Raw genomic sequence first — 19229 nt, forward strand, 5'->3', positions numbered from 1 at the left:
AATAAATAAACAGGCCATTCAATTGAGGACTGTTGTATTACCCTATATCCTTACCCCAAAAGTCATAAAACTCCCTCTCACATGTTTGTATAGGAAACAAATGTTATTGGTTATATTTTATCATGCTGTCAACTCTATGTATATTTTATTGGCATTAAGCTTTATGTCCACCTTATTGATTTACAGTTACTCTTGTTTTTATCATTTTTAATTTTTTTTATGGCATTACAACATAAATGTGTAACCCAGCCAGAATCTTTTGACCCGGGTAGCTATAAAAATTGTAAATATTTGACAGAATATTATTCCAGCTTTATGTAGAGTCTTTCTTTGCTGCTTTCATCAATTTGAAAATGGCTTTTGATTCAATTCTCTGGGAGAAGTTACAAAGAAAATTAGCAATTTTCGATTGCTATCAATCATCTCCTCCTCCAACAGTAATGGTTCTCCATGAGAATAGCTTCATATATGTTAAAAACATAGTTAGTGGTGACCTGACACCTGCATTATGCCATTTAATTTTTATGTCAAAAACATTATTCAGGTCTTTGCAAAATGTGAATTCCACTATCCAACTTCCACCCTTTTATATGTTGATGGTGCATTATAACATCAAGTTCACCTTCAGTAAAGATTTCAAGGGCTAACAATATACTGTAGTCACATACCAAAAAAGTGAAATTAACTGTATTAAAAACTAAAGTGATGGCATTTATTAGTTGTCACAATCATCATCTCTATAACTAGAAGAATAATGAAAACCAAATCAAGCAGATCACATTTAAATATCTTGGTATCAATTTCCAGCTTTCTGCTTCCTAGAAACTTAAAGCCTGTGATTTCACAACATAGCCCATGAATGCAATAATCAGATCTGCAAATTTTATGAGCAATAACTTTGAGCCTGCAGCAGACACTTTATTTAAAGCTGAAGTATTACACCCATTTTGCACTTAACTCATTCAGAAGTAATCCGGTTTAAATTAATGAGAGCCATGCTCAAGCTTCTCCACTCAAAGATTCATTGCTTGGCTGTGACTCTTATTGTAACCTGCATGAAATTTTGCTCTAAGACAGGGGTCTCCAACTTTGGCAACTTTAAGACTTGTGGACTTCAACTCCCAGAATTTCTCAGCCAGTTTCGCTGGCTGAAGAACTCTGGGAGTTGAAGTCCACAAGTCTTAAAGTTGCCAAGTTGGAGACCCCTGCTCTAAGAAGTACTGAAAGAAACAACTATTTGGGACTGAATCTCTGGTCCATCTTATTATGGTTGACAGAAACTCTTCTCCCTAGAAGAAGTGCATAGTCTTTAACTAGTATTGTATATTAGGATTGTCAGCCCACTCTCTTCTTATGTTAGGCCCACATAAAGCTTGGTAGAATTTAAGCAAAGAGGCTGATAGCTACAAAAAAAAAAAAACCCAGATCAGAAATTATTTATTTTATTATTGCTTTATGAACTTTAGCACCCGTTTTACATCATCCCTGAATATTTTTCTAATTAATTTATAACATAAACTCATGTATTATTAAATCATATAAATTTATAATATTATTTCTGCTCCCCCTAGAAGGCCATTCACATCAGTAAGATATGTTGCTCTATTTTGAAGTGTTGGAAGCAAGATTCAATGTTCCCCTCCCAGGAACATTACTTGTATCCTCAGAGAAGCTAAATCACTTCCATGTGTTCTCTTAAACTGCTCTCTGTGCACTGTCTGATATGTAGAACTAATGTCTTTCCTTTCTAGCAGATGTAGCACATGAAATGATCCCAATCAAAAACTCTGCTTCTTATTAAGGAACCCGTCTATTGAAACCTCTGCAAAAATCTCCGCTTTTTTTGACATCATGCTTAGAAGATGCCAAGATTGATTTGCCTTCAGACAAAAACAGATTTTGTCATGCAGGCTGGCTTGTGATATCAGTGTTTTGGATTTTTTTAATAGTCTTTATTTTCTGTATATTGTCTTTATGTTTATTGTAATTTCTTTGTTTGATTGTTGTAATCAATGTTGAGATTCAGGCAGCTTTCAAGTGTAATTTATTACAGATAGCTCTTGACTTTTAACTGGTCATTTAATGACCATTTGAAGTTTGCTTTATGACCATGACATTCACTTTATAACTGCTGCATTTGCTTTATGACTGCAGTTTTTGCTTTATGACCACCACCAAAAAGGGTGTAAAATTGGGTCAGTCACATGGATGACCCAATTTACGACTGTCATGACTTATGACAATAATGGGCAGGCTCCATTATGGGATGAAAATTGAAGACCACCTATATTATTATGTGCTGGTAACCTATAGTTTCATTAATGGTTTAACTAAGGTTATAAGAATTATTGCAGTAAAATCTAAGGTTATAGGCAGTTCCAAGTAGGGTGAGGGTTTTTTTTCTTTTGTAAAATCAGGTGTTCCGGTCCAATAAATCTATAAATCTAATAAATAAATACATTCATCCCAAACTTTATTAAGATTTGCTTGCAACTGTGTGGTTCATGAAAATTACACCTGCACAAGATGCTATTCTCTAGTTCTCAGATCATGATTTGAAGTTGACAGCCAAAAGGTGCTGTACATTCCCTACTTTGTACACTTGTCCTAATAGTTGGGAGCAGCTTCACTTTTGCAAGACCAATAAACTCTTTGAGATATTGTTGGATTGTTCTCTTTGGAAATGAAAATAATATTTAAGCAGGACTCAACTATAGCCCTTTACTAACCTCCTTTTCAATGCCATCAATTGAGTTGTGGACATATGCTCCTGTTCCTTGAATCATTACTTACCTTGCACTCTCATTTTAGGTTGTAGATGGGATGAACAAGCCTACTGGTACATTTGCTTTTTTGTATAGAATTGCATATTTGAAAAGAAGGGATGGCAGTGGGGTTTCAGGAGGCTTTGTAATACGTCTCCCTTGTTACGAGTTCCATTGTAATAGATGTGAGCAGTTTCAATATGATTCGCTCCATCTCAAGTAATCAAAACTCCAATCTTCCTACAAAAGGCTTATAATTTCATAAAGTACTTTGACCTCTTTTCTAGCAACACTTGAAACTTTATATATTGAAATTCTCTCTCTCTTTTTTTTTTAGTTATGTGTTGGTGGCTAGATGTGTCATGCTATGTCAGCTTCTCTATTTTTCAAAGTGAATGTTCAAACTATGAACAAATAAGGAAACTATTAGGATTTTTTCCCCTGAAAATCTGGGTGACATTTCCCTTACTTAGAACTGCTAGAAGCCTATCAGAAAACTGCATCTTTGATACTGATTGTACGAAGCTTTTACGAATATGAATACAAATAATTTTAAAAGTCTACATAGTATTGATTTTACTGTTAAAACACATCTGGGGTTCTGAAAGTCTTTAGCTTTCATCAAAGGAACAACACAAAACTGAAGAAATGACAGTCTTTGTTTGATTTGTGGGCACATATGACCTGTATTTTAAAAACACATCTTTCTATAGTTCCTTTTGGGTAGGTTTGTCTTTGTTTTGCATTGGTGTCTAGGTGTTCATTTTACCATCAAGGATAATAAAAATGAGTGGTTCACATTAAATCTTGCAAAATATTTTTTCTCTGTTTGGGTAGAACCATTATGCAAAACATTATTTCACACCATCAGACATAACAGAGAAGATCTGGAAAAAACACTCCCCAATTGTCTTCTTTTTGTAAAGGCTACCATTCCATTGCCATGGCTGCAATCTCTGCCTCTCTGTGGCCCCTGTCTCACCACTGTGTCATCCTGCAAATCCCCCTGATGCAAACTAGCATGGACAAATGCTGATGTCACTAGGAAAGTTCCCTCTAAAAATTGATTCTGGGATATATCACTTGGTACCTCTGGTGTTATACCACCAGAGATCAGGCAGGATGGGCCTTAATTTTTTGAGTTCTTCTAGGCAACATGTGACAGTGCAGCACATGACCACCACAACAAGACAACAAAGCAATATGCTAGCATCTCAAATTATTAAGGAATTGCAAACCACACAGAAGATCTTAGTTGATTCAGTGTTTGATAGTTTTGAAATAAGGCATAAATCTCACAATAGTATTGGTCCATAATCTTTTGGGCTTTGCAAAAAGCAGAGAATAAGGCCTTTGTTCCCCATTCTTGTTGCCATTCTCTTTTGAAGACAAACACTTCAATTAGAAGACGTTGTTTGTCTCTGTTGTTTGCTGTATAGTGTAGAATAGTCTTTCTCAACCTTGGCAGCTTTAAGACTTGTGGCATCCTAGAATTCATGTTAGCCAAAGAGTTCTGGGAATTGAAGTCCGTGCACCATAAAGTTGTCAAGGTTGAGAAATACTGGTGTAAGATGTGGTTTGAGAGCAGTTTGACACTTGACAGGGAACTGACATGGATAAAAAAATGCCCTGCTTTAAATTCTGGCTTTATACACAAGGATAGCAACATGAAAGAAGTGAGCAAGACAGAGCTATCTTCCTTGTTTTTTAGTATCACACATTGTAGCAAATAACATTTAGAATGCCTGAATAACATTTTTTTTCTAAATTGGGGGAAAATGGAACAGCAATCAGGAACTTGGCTCCTTTGGAAATTATAGTAGTGATCAAAATTTAGACACTGGCAAAACTAAGTGATTGTCAGACCTTAGATTAGAACACACTGATTGAAGAAAACATTTCAGTTTCTATTAAATGTAAAAACTACAATGCCATTGTAGAATTTCAAACAGACATTTGAACCTGGATAGGTTGACCTCACTTCACACAAAGGTGATATCTGCAGTGTAAGAGTGCTATTATATGTGTGGGCAAGAAACATTTACAGCCAAAGTAAGAGCATATAAAATAGTGTATGTACAGGTTATCCTCAGTTTATGACTATAATTGGAACAAAAATTTCCATTACTATGTAAAACAGTTGTTAAGTGAGTCACACCCAATTTTATGTTCTTTTTTGCCATGTCATTAAGCAAACCTGCCTTCCCCTTCAACTTTGCTTGTCAGACACTGGCTGAGAAAGTCACAAATAACAACTGCATGATCCCAGGACACTACAAACATTGTAAATACATGTTGATTGCCAAACATCCAAATTTTGCTCACATGATTATGGGGATGTTGAGATGGCCATACATGTGAGAACTTCTTTCAACTTATAGAAATCCAATTTTTTAAAACTTCAAGCTGAAGTTTTAAAAACATAAAGGCTACGTTATCAGAAAACTTCCTACATTTTTGGTTGCAGGAGACCTGATTTCATTTTGCTGAAACAATAAATCCTTCATTCTGTCCTGCCTGAACAGCTATGAAGATTATGAATTTTCATTAATATTCTAGCCTGAGAGAAAAATTACAAACAATAAATAATTGTTAGGTGAAGTGTGTGACAAATATATGCATATCCAAATACCTTGAATGAGTCCTAAGAGAATGGAATATATGAGTGATATGAGTGTAACTTTATGTAAAGACTGTGTGGATACACAACAGATATTGCAGACATGATTCTATTTACAGTGAAAGTTTATTATTTTTTATTATTAAAAAATTATTATTATTTTTTATTATTCTATAACATATAAATCTATACCAATTGCCCAATTGTTACATTATTCTTAGGATTTTCCATATTGTTATAATGACTAAACCTCAGTCTAATGATATACACACATACTTTGGACAAATTATCAGAGGCACAGCTAACCCTTTTTTCTATTTATTGAAATACTTCCAGTTTTGTTTTGTTTTTTGTTTTTTGTTTTCTTTTGTTTGGAGATTCCAGACCAATCTCTCTATGTTGCGTCACCTGCAAAGTAATGGAATCTATCATCAACCAATCCAATACCCTCCACCTAGAAACAAGCAAGCTACTCTTTAATAAACAATTTGGTTTCAGAAAAAAATTATCATGTAACTTACAACTTCTTCACTGCAAAAACATATAGACTACAAATCTTGATCAGGGCAGAGCAATAGAGGCAATCTACATAGACTTCTGTAAAGCTTTTGACTTAGTAGTACATGATAAACTTCTCCTAAAACTAAAATCCTATGGCATTTTAGGACTCCACCACAATTGGATAACAGCTTTCTTGTCAAACAGACAACAAGTGGTCAAAATTGGCAATGTTCTATCAAATCCTGTTTCTGTCAAAAGTGGTGTTCCCCAAGGCAGCGTTCTTGGACCAACACTCTTCATATTATACATTAATGATCTCTGTGACCATATTACAAGTAATTGTGTTCTCTTTGCTGACAATGTCAAACTATTTAACACCACCAGCAATACAACTACCCTTCAAAAAGACCTTGACTTTGTATCTGAATGGTCTAAAACTTGGCAACTCCAAATCTCAATCAGCAAATGCTCAGTCCTACATATTGGAAAAAAGAACCCAAACACTAAGTACATACTTGATGGACATTTCCTTACAGATGACCCCCACCCTGTTAAAGACCTTGGAGTTTTCATATCAAATGATCTAAGTGCCAAAGCCCACTGCAATTACATCGCAAAAAAGGCTTTAAGAGTTGTAAATCTAATCTTGGATAGCTTCTTCTCCAAAAACACTACACTACTAACCAGAGCATATAAAACATTTGCTAGACCAATTCTTGAATACAGCTTGACTGTCTGGAACCCATACCACATTTCTGACATCAATACAATTGAACAGAAATATTTTACAAGAAGAGTTCTCCACTCCTCTGAATACAACAAAATACCTTATGCCACCAGACTTGAAATCCTGGGCTTTGAAAATTTGAACTACACCGCCTTCAACATGACCTGAGTTTAACCCATAAAATCATCTATTACAACGTCCTTCCTGTCAAAGACTACTTCAGCTTCAATTGCAACAATACACAAGCACACAATAGATTTAAGCTTAATGTTAACCTCTCCAATCTTGATTGCAGAAAATCTGACTTCTGTCACAGAGTTGTTAATGCTTGGAATAAATTACCTGACTCTGTGGTCTCTTCCCAAAATCCCCAAAGCTTCAAGCAAAAACTGTCTACTATTGACCTCACCCCATTTCTAAGAGGTCTGTAAGGGGCTTAAGAGCACAAACGTGCCTACCATTCCTGTTCTATTGTTTCCTTTCGTTGTTTTGGTTCCAAAAAAGACAATGGACAATATGCTTTAGAAACAATGATAAGTAGAAGCAAAATTAAACTCATATGATTATTAATAGATAATTGATATTAAGTTGTGGATAATGGAAATTATCAAATAACTCAGTTGTTTTTGGATTATTTCTGCATGTAAAACAATTAAATTATTTCAAGGCAATTTGGGAAGGATATGTAAATTTGCATAATTTTATTGTAGCATAGGGTGCAGAGAGAGAGAGACACTGAAAATATGTTTATCAAGCATCGTAAACCAAAATACAGCTCTGGAGAGTTGTCTGGATAATGGATTTGTATAAAAGATACACATATAATATTTAAGGCAAAATGGGATGATATTTCATCCCTTCAAAAAACTGCCATCTTTCAAAAGATTTAATAGAATCAGCCATGAATATTGGCTTATGTGACCTAATGATAGCAGAAATTTAATTGAATAGATTAAATATCTCCATAATCTTGTGTAATCATTTGAACAAACAACTCATTTTTATTTCAAGATAGGAAGAACAAGGAATCTTATTTATTTCAAGAACGGGATGATTTGTATTAGGCTGAGCATTTGTGTGGTTTACAAATAAAAAGTAAAGATGACACAAGTGATATTCTAATGACATTATTGATAAATGAATCTGAAACAGAGTCCCTTATACCAATAGCAGTTTTTCCCAACTCAGCTTACTACAATGTGCTAAACTACAATGACATGGCCGTTGTGGAATATGGGAGATTACGCAAATCTATCTGGATGACCCATATTGAGGAAGGTGGTTTTGCATGATTTAAAGATGATACAGAAATACAATACATCACAGCAATTATGCCACAGGAACAGTAAAACCCAGATATATTTCCAGAATACAATTGTGTTGTATTGTATTCTACAATTGAATACAATACAACAGCTATCCCTGAATAATTATTATGCAATTGTTACCCTGCCTTTCTGTGAGACTTTACAAAATAAGGAATTAGGATCAAAAGATTTATAACAGATTAAAACCTATGTATGTATATAGCATATGTGCATATGTGTCTTTTGTATGTGTATGGATAGGTATATACTTTCTTTTGCGAGCAAGCAACAGAATTTCATTTTTAATGTGTACCAGTGGGCTGACAGTAAAAATGACAATAAAGATTATCTTAAATTTACCTTAATCTTAAAAGTTAGTCAGAATAAAAACATTTTCAGAATCGATCTGAACAGTCAACACTCAATGAAAAAGGATTCCCAAAAACAAGTAGTTGGATATGGGCAGAGGGATATGTGCATTCATTAAAATAATCTAGATCCCTGGTGATCATTAATCTAAACTGTTTAAACTGTAGACATCCTAACAATTTTATAGATGCAGATTTTTGTCAGGGTCTCCAAACTTGACAACTTGTGGACTTCAATTCTCAAAATTCCTCAGCCAGTATGCGAACTGAAGTCCACAAGTCTTAAAGTTCAATAGATGCAATATACATAGACTTCTGCAAAGCTTTTGACTCAGTAGTACATGATAAACTTCTCCTAAAATTAAAATCCTATGGCATTTCAGGACCCTTACACCACTGGATATCTGCTTTTTTGTCAAACAGACAACAAATAGTTAAAATTGGTAATGCTCTTTCAAATCCTGTTCCTGTCAAGAGTGGTGTTCCTCAAGGCAGCGTTCTTGGACCTACTCTCTTTATAATATACATAAATGATCTTTGTATTGATATCTCAAGTAACTGTGTTCTCTTTGCTGATGATGTCAAACTTTTCAACACCACTGACAATGCATCCACAATTCAAAAGGACCTTGATCATCTATCTGCCTGGTCTAAAATTTGGCAACTACAAATTTCAACCAGTAAATGCTCAGTCTTGCACATTGGAAGAAAGAACCCAATCACAAAGTACATGCTTGATGGACATTGCCTCAGATGACCCCACCTAGTCAAAGACCTTGGAGTTTTTACATCTAACGATTTAAGTTCCAAAGCCCACTGCAACTACATAGCTAAGAAGGCTCTAAGAGTTGTCAACTTAATTTTACGTAGCTTCTTTTCAAAAAACACCACGCTACTGACCAGAGCATATAAAACATTTGTTAGGCCAATTCTTGATTACTGCTCTCCTGTCTGGAACCCTTACCATATATCTGACATCAACACAGTTGAGCGTGTCCAAAGGTATTTTACGAGAAGAATTCTCCATTCCTCTGAAACTAATAAAATACCTTATTCCACCAGACTTGATATCTTGGGTCTAGAAAACTTGGAACTTCGACTGGATCTGGGTTTAGCATATAAAATCATCCGTTGTAATGTCCTTCCTGTCAATGACTTTTTTAGTTTCAATAACAATATCACAAGAGCTACAAACAGATTCAAACTCAATGTCAACCGTTCCAGTTTAGATTGCAGAAAACACGATTTCTGTAACAGAATTGTATATACTTGGAATGCATTACCTGACTCTGTGGTTTCTTCTCATAACCCCAAAGGTTTCACTCAAAAACTGTCCACGGTTGACCTCACCACTTTCCTAAGAGGACTCTAAAGGGGCGTGCATAAGAGCACAAACGTGCCTACCGTTCCTGTCCTACTGTTTCTTTCCCTATGTATATACACGTTTTTAGTACCTCATTTCTCCTCATATATACGTTCATATATTTATAACCTTTTATGTAACGCTTGTATATATTGTTATGACAAATAAATAAATAAATAAAATAAAATAAAATAAATAAATAAAGTTGCCAAGTTTGGAGACCTGTAATCTTGGATCTCTAATCCAATTCCCTCCTTATGCACTTAGTCTCTTGGATGAGGATTATACGAACTGCAATCTAACACATGTCAAGGGCATGAGGACAGATGAAAAAGGTAGGCTGCTCTACATAAAATAAAATAGATACAAACTTTTACATTACAAACTTTATGATATAAAGATAGTAAACTTTGTTTTATCTGCCCAGATTGTTAGTGAAATGATTGAAATATTTTAATGCATTCCCACTTCCTATATAACAATATTTTAATTAGAATTCCTTGTTAAGAAAAGAAACAGGAAATGTATTACATGAGTGATAAATGAGATTAAATTATTTCATCAGACAGGTAGTGGAGGCACCTCTGAAATGTTTGACATTTGCACTTAGTACAAACTTCTCCGGTTTTTGGAAGCCAAGAAACACTTTTAGAATTTATTCTCGGCGCTGCCTGTTGAATTCTCTTGTGCATCTTGTGATTGGTTGGAAATCTGTTAAGATCCCATGAATATAACAGAATCCCAGAAAATGTACTCAGGTTGTTCCTTTGTTCAAGAGTGGAGAAAACCTCACAAATGCCATGGGTCATCTTTATGGGTTTTGTGTTATTTATGTGCTTGAAAGACCTGCTTGATACTTTTCAGGCTGTTGTGTCCCATGAAACAGCATGGTGTTTGAGGTGATTTGATGTTAAACGAAGGGTTTATATAAAGCCCATTTATATAACCCATCCATTCGTTCAGGGGTCTCCAACCTTGGCAACTTTAAGCCTGGAGGACTTCAACTCCCAGGATCCCCCAGCCAAGCTGGCTGGAGGATTCTGGGAGTTGAAGTCCTCCAGGCTTAAAGTTGCCAAGGTTCGGAAACCCTGGTCTGCATTGAAACTGAAAGCTGTGTAGCTGATACTAAGAGAAAGAAACGCACCTTGTAGAGAAGTTTTTAAAAGCTTGTATATATTGTTATGACAAATAAATAAATAAATAAATAAATAAATAAATAAATAAATAAATAAATAAAGTTGCCAAGTTTGAGACCTGTAATCTTGGATCTCTAATCCAATTCCTCCTTATGCACTTAGTCTCTTGGATGAGGATTATACGAACTGCAATCCAACACAGGTCAAGGGCATGAGGACAGATGAAAAGGTAGGCTGCTCTACATAAAATAAATAAATAAAGTTGCCAAGTTTGAGACCTGTAATCTTGGATCTCTAATCCAATTCCTCCTTATGCACTTAGTCTCTTGGATGAGGATTATACGAACTGCAATCCAACACAGGTCAAGGGCATGAGGACAGATGAAAAGGTAGGCTGCTCTACATAAAATAAATAAATAAAGTTGCCAAGTTTGGAGACCTGTAATCTTGGATCTCTAATCCAATTCCCTCCTTATGCACTTAGTCTCTTGGATGAGGATTATACGAACTGCAATCCAACACAGGTCAAGGGCATGAGGACAGATGAAAAAGGTAGGCTGCTCTACATAAAATAAAATAGATACAAACTTTTACATTACAAACTTTATGATATAAAGATAGTAAACTTTGTTTTATCTGCCCAGATTGTTAGTGAAATGATTGAAATATTTTAATTAGAATTCCTTGTTAAGAAAAGAAACAGGAAATGTATTACATGAGTGATAAATGAGATTAAATTATTTCATCAGACAGGTAGTGGAGGCACCTCTGAAATGTTTGACATTTGCACTTAGTACAAACTTCTCCGGTTTTCGGAAGCCAAGAAACACTTTTAGAATTTATTCTCGGTGCTGCCTGTTGAATTCTCTTGTGCATCTTGTGATTGGTTGGAAATCTGTTAAGATCCCATGAATATAACAGAATCCCAGAAAATGTACTCAGGTTGTTCCTTTGTTCAAGAGTGGAGAAAACCTCACAAATGCCATGGGTCATCTTTATGGGTTTTGTGTTATTTATGTGCTTGAAAGAGCTGCTTGATACTTTTCAGGCTGTTGTGTCCCATGAAACAGCATGGTGTTTGAGGTGATTTGATGTTAAACGAAGGGTTTATATAAAGCCCATTTATATAACCCATCCATTTGTTCAGGGGTCTCCAACCTTGGCAACTTTAAGCCTGGAGGACTTCAACTCCCAGGATCCCCCAGCCAAGCTGGCTGGAGAATTCTGGGAGTTGAAGTCCACAGATCTTAAAGTTGCCAAGGTTCGGAAACCCTGGTCTGCATTGAAACTGAAAGCTGTGTAGCTGATACTAAGAGAAAGAAACGCACCTTGTAGAGAAGTTTTTAAAAGCTTGTATAGAATTTTATTTCATCACAATGTATTTTGCATTAAATAAAATTAATGACTCAATTTATCAATGTAACCATATCTGCTCACTCAGACTGACTTTTTGAGTCGATCTGCTCCCCAATTTCAATCCCCAAATTGTTGTCTTGAAAAGGGTTTTTCATCCCTAATCTAAACTGATTTGACTTCTGCCCAGTCTAGCCTTTACCGTTTACTTCTAAGAATAATCTGAGTGTTGCAATGGCTCAAAGACATATATTTTATAAAACTTCTACTACTAACAAAGTTTTTGCCCAGAATTCATATTTACATTTACTGTATATTCCAATGCATTTCACTTACAATTATCAGGAAAGTAGGGTAATGGAACAGATGCTTTCTTATACACAGAGCCCAATAGTGGTACCAGGTCATTCTATAATCATCAGGGTAATAAATGCCACTGAATTATTTTCATTAAATTAACACATAATTAAGGATTAAACCTTATAAAATTTCCTCATGAAAGTGCTACTTTTTAGCATTTCTCAAATAGTTTAGTCAAAACAATGTCTAATTTGCATTGATGATAGAAATCAAATTCCATTTCCATGATATATTCATAGTTAAATATTTCATGCCCTGGATAACTGTTCCTTACTTTTTAAAATATGTTTTAGCATTTCGTATTTCTTAATATTTCATTTTCTTTTTCTAGATTGGAAAACATTTTTTGTGGAATACTTTGTGTTCCTCAAACTATTTGTAACTTGTAACTTGTGACTGTAATTTCTTTTTGAAATTACAGATGAAAAGCTAAGCTTTTTCCCCCAAGCCTTAAACATTTCTCTTCCAATCACTTTTTCAGTTTTTCTTTTGCCCTTGTGAAAGCACCAAAAATCAAGCTTCAGCAGTAGTTTTAACAAATTGGACACATGAAGGTAGCATCACTATTGCTCTTTAACACACTCTTCCATGTTCACATTATTATAACGTCACACTGACTATTATTAAAATCCAAAATGATGAAATTCTACACACCTACCTATGAATAAACCTATTGAGCAGAGTGAGCTACTTCTGAATAACTTGTACAGCTTCTGAAGTTCACATATGCTTGGTTGTTTTTTGTGTTGGTTTTTTTGCTGTGCCCTCCTGCCACTCAAGAACTTATGGCTTTTCCCATTTGGACTATTAGATGGACTGAAGTCCAGATTTCATTTACATCAGTTTAATTCGGGTCAGACTTTGGCACAAAGAATAGAGTTTGAAGCCAAAGAGGCTAGTGCTGGGGTAATTGATTTGCTTTGCTTAGAGTTTTTGCTTGTGTGCTCAGGAATTTTCAAAAATGCCTTGGGGAAATATTTGGAAAGATTAACATTTAATAATTATTTTCACTTTGGCTGCTTTTTAAATGAATGATTGCAAAATTTCTCAGCCAAGAAAGATTACATTAAATACTCCTAATCTTAGTCATTTAGCAAAGTTCATATTACCCCCTGAACTAATTAACTTTGTAGTTTTCATAGTTTTATCTAGTTCAATAATTAAACTCTCCAACAGCTCCATGCCTTTAATTTAATTGACTATAATAGTATTCACTGCTTTTCCCAGGTGCACAAAAAATATGGAACCCCTTTTATTCAGCTTTTGATGAATAAATATTATTTAATTAACATCATTCAATTAATAGATCTTTTTAAAACATTTGGAGTATCTTAGAATAAAATTGCCAGAATTTGTTATTTCTTAGATTTTAGTTCTTCTTTGCCACAAGAGCTTCAGATATTGTGTGTGTGTGTATATGATACACACACACACACACACACATGCACACATACAGTGTATATCTGTATATCTGTATACAGTATGTATGTGCTGTTACACTAAACAAAAACCTGATGTGTAGGTTAATCACCCAACCTTTCATGGATAAAGTCAAATTAGAATTTTGTCCCCAATCCAAGTCTAACGATTAAAAGCTACACCACACTGGCTCAGATGTACATAATGTCCATGCATAAGCCAACATTTACACAACTGAAGTCACCGCATTCAGTGTTTCATTTGAACAGAAGACAATTAAGAAAAAGCTTGGTGGTTCCTACTGAGAAATCAAAATTAAACTCTCATGAAAGATTGGAAGAAAGACCAGATTAATAAGAGAATCCGGTGCCGTCATTTGGTAGAGTGAGGCAGTCATCTTATCTCTTTTCAATGTCATAAAAAGTAGCACATTTTTAGTTTTAAAATCTATTATTCATGGAATTTTAGAATGGAGAGTATGTAATTCTGGAATACTTCACTTGTCAGAATAATTTGACATGCCTTAGTTACCATGTACCTTAACATGTGAGGAAACCTGGTGAGATGGGTTGATGCTTCATCTGAGAGAAAAAATCAGAAGAAAAAAAATCTAACAATTCTAAGTGGCTAATAAAAATAGTGGATTTAAAAGGAATAATAAAATACTGCAATTATTTTAGCAGCAGCATATACCTAGAATACCAATAATTAAAACAAAAAGAGAAATAATATATTGCAGAAATTAAAATATTAAATTAACCTGGGACTATGCAAATGCAAATCTTCAGGCTAGGTCATAGAATTAAGGATAATTTCTTTCAACATGCAAAATGGTTTGCTCTCCATTTAGTCTGGAAGAAAATCATAACAGCCTCTCACAACCAATTTCACAGTCATGACTAATTTCACAGTCATGACTAAGGAGGACCTGGGCTTCTTAACATTGTCATCAGAGGGATTCCATGACATCAGGAAGAATTTCTTGATGACCGGAGTCTGATTGACTTGGATCAAGACAGCACCTTTCTTTATGTTACATTGATTAAGACCTCTAATAATGTTAACATTGAAAGTTTTCAATTATTAAGACAGCTTTGGTTGTTTGTGTTTGGTTGTCTTCAGGGTGAAAAAAGAGCATAAACTGGGAGATTAATTGACCCATGTGTTTCTTTTTTATGGAAGTATATACTGTGAAAAACACACAGCCATCAAAAATATTGAAAACTAATGTTATAGTTTTCTCAGAGAGATTCAAGAGGAAAACTATTCCCAAACAAGTACTTCAAATTATTAGACGTATGCATTCAAAGTCCAATCTCTACTAATGTTCAGGAATATGTTTCATATCAAGGATTATGTTCCATGGTTCCAAAGGGATTACCAATTTTAAGTAACAATCAACAGTCAACAATTAGAAAAGATGGAAGCTACACTCCAGAATAACCAACGTGGAGCCTATCTCTTTGGAGTTTGTTTCTCATGATCAAGATGTCCTTAAATCTTGAAAGAGATTGAAACAAACTTCAGGTTCCTGGTTCTGCCCCTTATATTTTGCAGTCAAGTAATCACCACTGCTAGCCAAAAGCCGATCACTTACTGACACATACATTTCTTATGTTCTTTTACGCTGAAAAATGTTTGGCCTCAACCAAGGCTGCTGAATGCAAAAGTTTGGGTTCTGATCCTTTCTAGTGAAATGGTGGGAAATCAATGACATTTCTCTAATCTGAATAACTGTACAATATTTCCAGTTCAGCTCATAAATATCCCCATATATCTTAGTTAATTCATACACTCAGGGATCCACAGAATATGATCATCCACCAGTGCTTGGTTCTCTGTTGCTCCGGACGAGCAATACTGAGAAAGCTTTTCTCTAGAAACAAAACTGTGCAGGCTGTTAAACTTGTATTTACAGGCATGTAATTCCCCACATTCAATCAACCTCATCTCAGCGAGTTACTGCCTCGCAGTAATGTTCTTTGTTCCAGACGGCATAAAAACTACAAATATTAAATTGGTGTTCTGTATAATCCAAATAATTAAACCACAGTTCCTTCATAGAAGCCTTGAAATTACGGTCCACTAAAGTCCACTAAAGCTACTTACACACCATTGTAAAAACTTATACAGCAAAGAGAAAGCAGGTTTGATATAAATTTCATGCTTTATTACATGTGCTGTGAGGGGAAAAAACTCATTCTGAACAAGTCCTCAACTGAGAAAAGTAACACAGCTGTCTAAGTGTAAAAAGAGATACATGATGCTTTTCAGAGCAAGGTCCTCACACAATAGTCCTTTCCTCACCCCGAAATATTAATATTTGAAAACTTTACTAAATTGCCAAACGCAGTTCTGTCCTGAATACTATTGATCATCTCCAAACATTAAATTTCTTTCATTAAAAAAAAAAACCACTTACCTTATACAGAACTAAATGCCAGCACTTAAATCCCTCTGAGCAGTCGAAAGTTAAAAACGTGGAGAATATCCACTTTCAAGCTACCGAAATAATCTTTCCAGCTGACATTGGTCATTTCATTGTCAGATGCCGCAGACCATTTAAGCAGATAATATCTATTAAGTATTCTATCTTAGCCAGGGTCCACTTGTAGGCTCCACTTTGCTGATCTTGCACCGACTTCTCAGCTTTAGAAGTCTTCTCTGCAACTTTTCCTTGAGTTGTTTCCCAACCGGTTTGAAAGATCTGAAGAGTAGAAAATTCATCAGGGGCTTTTCTTACACGAAAACTAATCTGCGCCATCTAGAGGTCATAAGACCAGAAAAGCTATTACAATGGGACAGTGCCAGCTTCATCCCCAGTTCACACCCTGGAACCAGCTGACTTTTGTTTGTTTAATATGATTTCCTTTCTTTCCTTTTTTGCTCTGACATACAGATACCAGCATGTATTGTAATGCAAATGTTTAGTAAGGGATTGTAAGGGGCCTGCATAAGTGCACATGTGTGCCTACCATCCCTGTCCTAATATTCCTTTTTACTTATTCTTTTCATGTATCCAAATTATGTTTATACTTTTACCTGTTATCTTATAGATGATTGACAAATAAATAAATAAATAAAATCATTGCAAATCATGGAACTAAGAAATGTGAGATAAAATAGCTTATTAAATTATGGGTGGGTACAAAGCGTAAAATTGAGTGAAACTCTGTTTCTCTTTAAACTGCTCAGTTCCCCCCTGATAATAGAAGTGCTGTTTTATATTTTACTTACTAGTGAACTTTGCTAGTAAGAAGATCAGAAGTTACTTATCTCACGCGGGTTTTAATAATACTGATAGATATATAATAAAGGGAAGTCGGGAGATCTAAGAGGAGAGACTGAATAATTTTCTGCTTGTAGTTGTCACTTTTCTGCTACATTTATTCCTAAATGTGTAAAATACAATAAAGAACAGAAGTCTTACTGATCCTGCAAACAGTAAGGTTCTTCCTCAGACCTTATTTAGGAGTAAGCATTTTATCTTCAGTGCTAGTTTTCCTATATACAGTATAGTAGTCCTCAACATACGACTACAATTTTGACTGGAACTATTTTTGTTAAATAATGTGGTTGTATCTAAAGGGAGTTGTATCGAAATCTATAACTCTTTTTGCTGCAGTTGTTAAGCAAATCCTGTGTATCCCATTGACTTTGTTATCAGAAGGTGAACTGAGAAGATAAAAAATGGTGATCACGTGATCCTGGGATACTGCAACTGTGGTGAAAACATGCCAGTTGCCAAGCAACCGATTCCTGATCACATGACCATGGCGACACTGTGACAATCGTAAGTGCAAGGACTGATTGCGAGTCACATATTTTTTAGCAAAGTTGTAACTTCGAATAGTCACTAAATGGATGGTAATAACCTGAGGACTATCTGTATGTGTACAGAGAGTTGTGCAGTTGCAAGCATGGATGAAAAAGAAATCCTCCACAGTTTTTCACAGAATTAATTCTGAAAACCTGCCAGAATCATCTCTCCGACAGCATCAGCAGCAGCTCTGCATGGAATCTGCTAGTGATTTCCTCCACACAGAACCTCCTGCAGAACATTGCATATAAAACAGGGTGTTGACATAATAAAGAGAGATAACACCGGGGAAATGTACGTTTTAAAAGGCTTCATAAAGAAGTCTGTGTGGGAAATCTGCAATTTTTGAAAAAGGGATATTGGGGAATTTATATTAATAAGTGCTTACAGGAGGGTAAGCTGCATTCAATAAATCTCTGCATTGGGAAAGACTGTGGATGGAAAACGAATATGGAAATAAGTTTTAATCTATTTAAAACATCATTCCGAACCCCCAATGGACTAACCCTTTCATCAGTGTTACTAAAAAGAAAGCATATCTTTTAAAGCAAGTTTAATACAGGGTGGTTGGGGGGAGGTGGAAAAATGCAGTAATTTCATGGCCTTCTAAGATACAGGCATAGGAACTGACATCTTTATTCAAAGTGGCACTGATGCTGGAACTGTTTACAGTGTTGGCAGCACAACCTGACCTTCCACCTGCTCAGCTGCAGGCATTTGGAGCCCAGGGTTCCTTTACGTTGCCAAACTGAGCTTCAGCCAAAGGCTGCTCTGCACAGAGCCAACTGGGCAAAGAAAAAAAGCAGCAAAGGCCCACAGAACTACATTGGGCTTAGCAACCCGGAGTAAATTGAAGAGGGGCCAGAGGAGAAAGAGGCAGGAGAGATGATCTGGAGGAAAATCAGAGCAGTTCTTTTCTTTGGTAATGAGATAAACAGAAATACATGATAATCTATGAACTGGTATTAGTTCTTTATATTTTTACAAGTAATAATACTAATGTCATTTTAAATATCTCTAATCTCCTTGGCAAGGTGGGTGCTCAGTTTGATTGCTTTCATTCAGAGACATTATATGGACCCCAAATTAACTTCCACTGAGTTTAACAGAATTTATGTTCAGCTAAGTGGAATAATATTGTGCTGGATTACATCCAGGTCAGAAAATGTATATCATGTCTGTGTTACATTTTGCTGGAGCAGTGAAAGTGATGTTTTCACGCCAAGTGTGCACAATATAATTTTCTTATATAAATGGCTCTATTTGTGATACCTCTGCCCTGGTTGATTGCCACCTTTCTTTTAACTACTTTTACTGCCCTGGGTGGTGATTGCTAGGAAAAGTCTGGCATTTGCCTTTATTCTGTCTTCCCAGGAAATGCATCATCAATAAACAGGAGACAAAGGGAACATGCCACAAATGTTACCAATATGTGCTAACTCTTGATGAACAAGAATTAAGAGGAAGTTAAGGCTTCCTCTTCTTTTTAT

The 19229-nt window shown here is 35.4% G+C and overlaps 1 protein-coding gene across 1 annotated transcript in view; it reads right to left on the minus strand.

Annotated features, from left to right (window-relative positions):
- EDAR (ectodysplasin A receptor) overlaps positions 1 to 16606 on the minus strand; it is a 113575-nt gene extending 96969 nt beyond the window's left edge. Inside the window, exon 1 of the mRNA XM_058185230.1 lies at positions 16342 to 16606. The gene's annotated coding sequence lies outside the window, so the exon portion shown is untranslated. The remainder of the gene's footprint in view (positions 1 to 16341) is intronic.
- Positions 16607 to 19229: the final 2623 nt, after the last annotated feature.

This window comes from Ahaetulla prasina, chromosome 5 (assembly GCF_028640845.1).
Source record: "Ahaetulla prasina isolate Xishuangbanna chromosome 5, ASM2864084v1, whole genome shotgun sequence".
In the NCBI taxonomy this organism is placed as follows: Eukaryota; Metazoa; Chordata; class Lepidosauria; order Squamata; family Colubridae; genus Ahaetulla; species Ahaetulla prasina.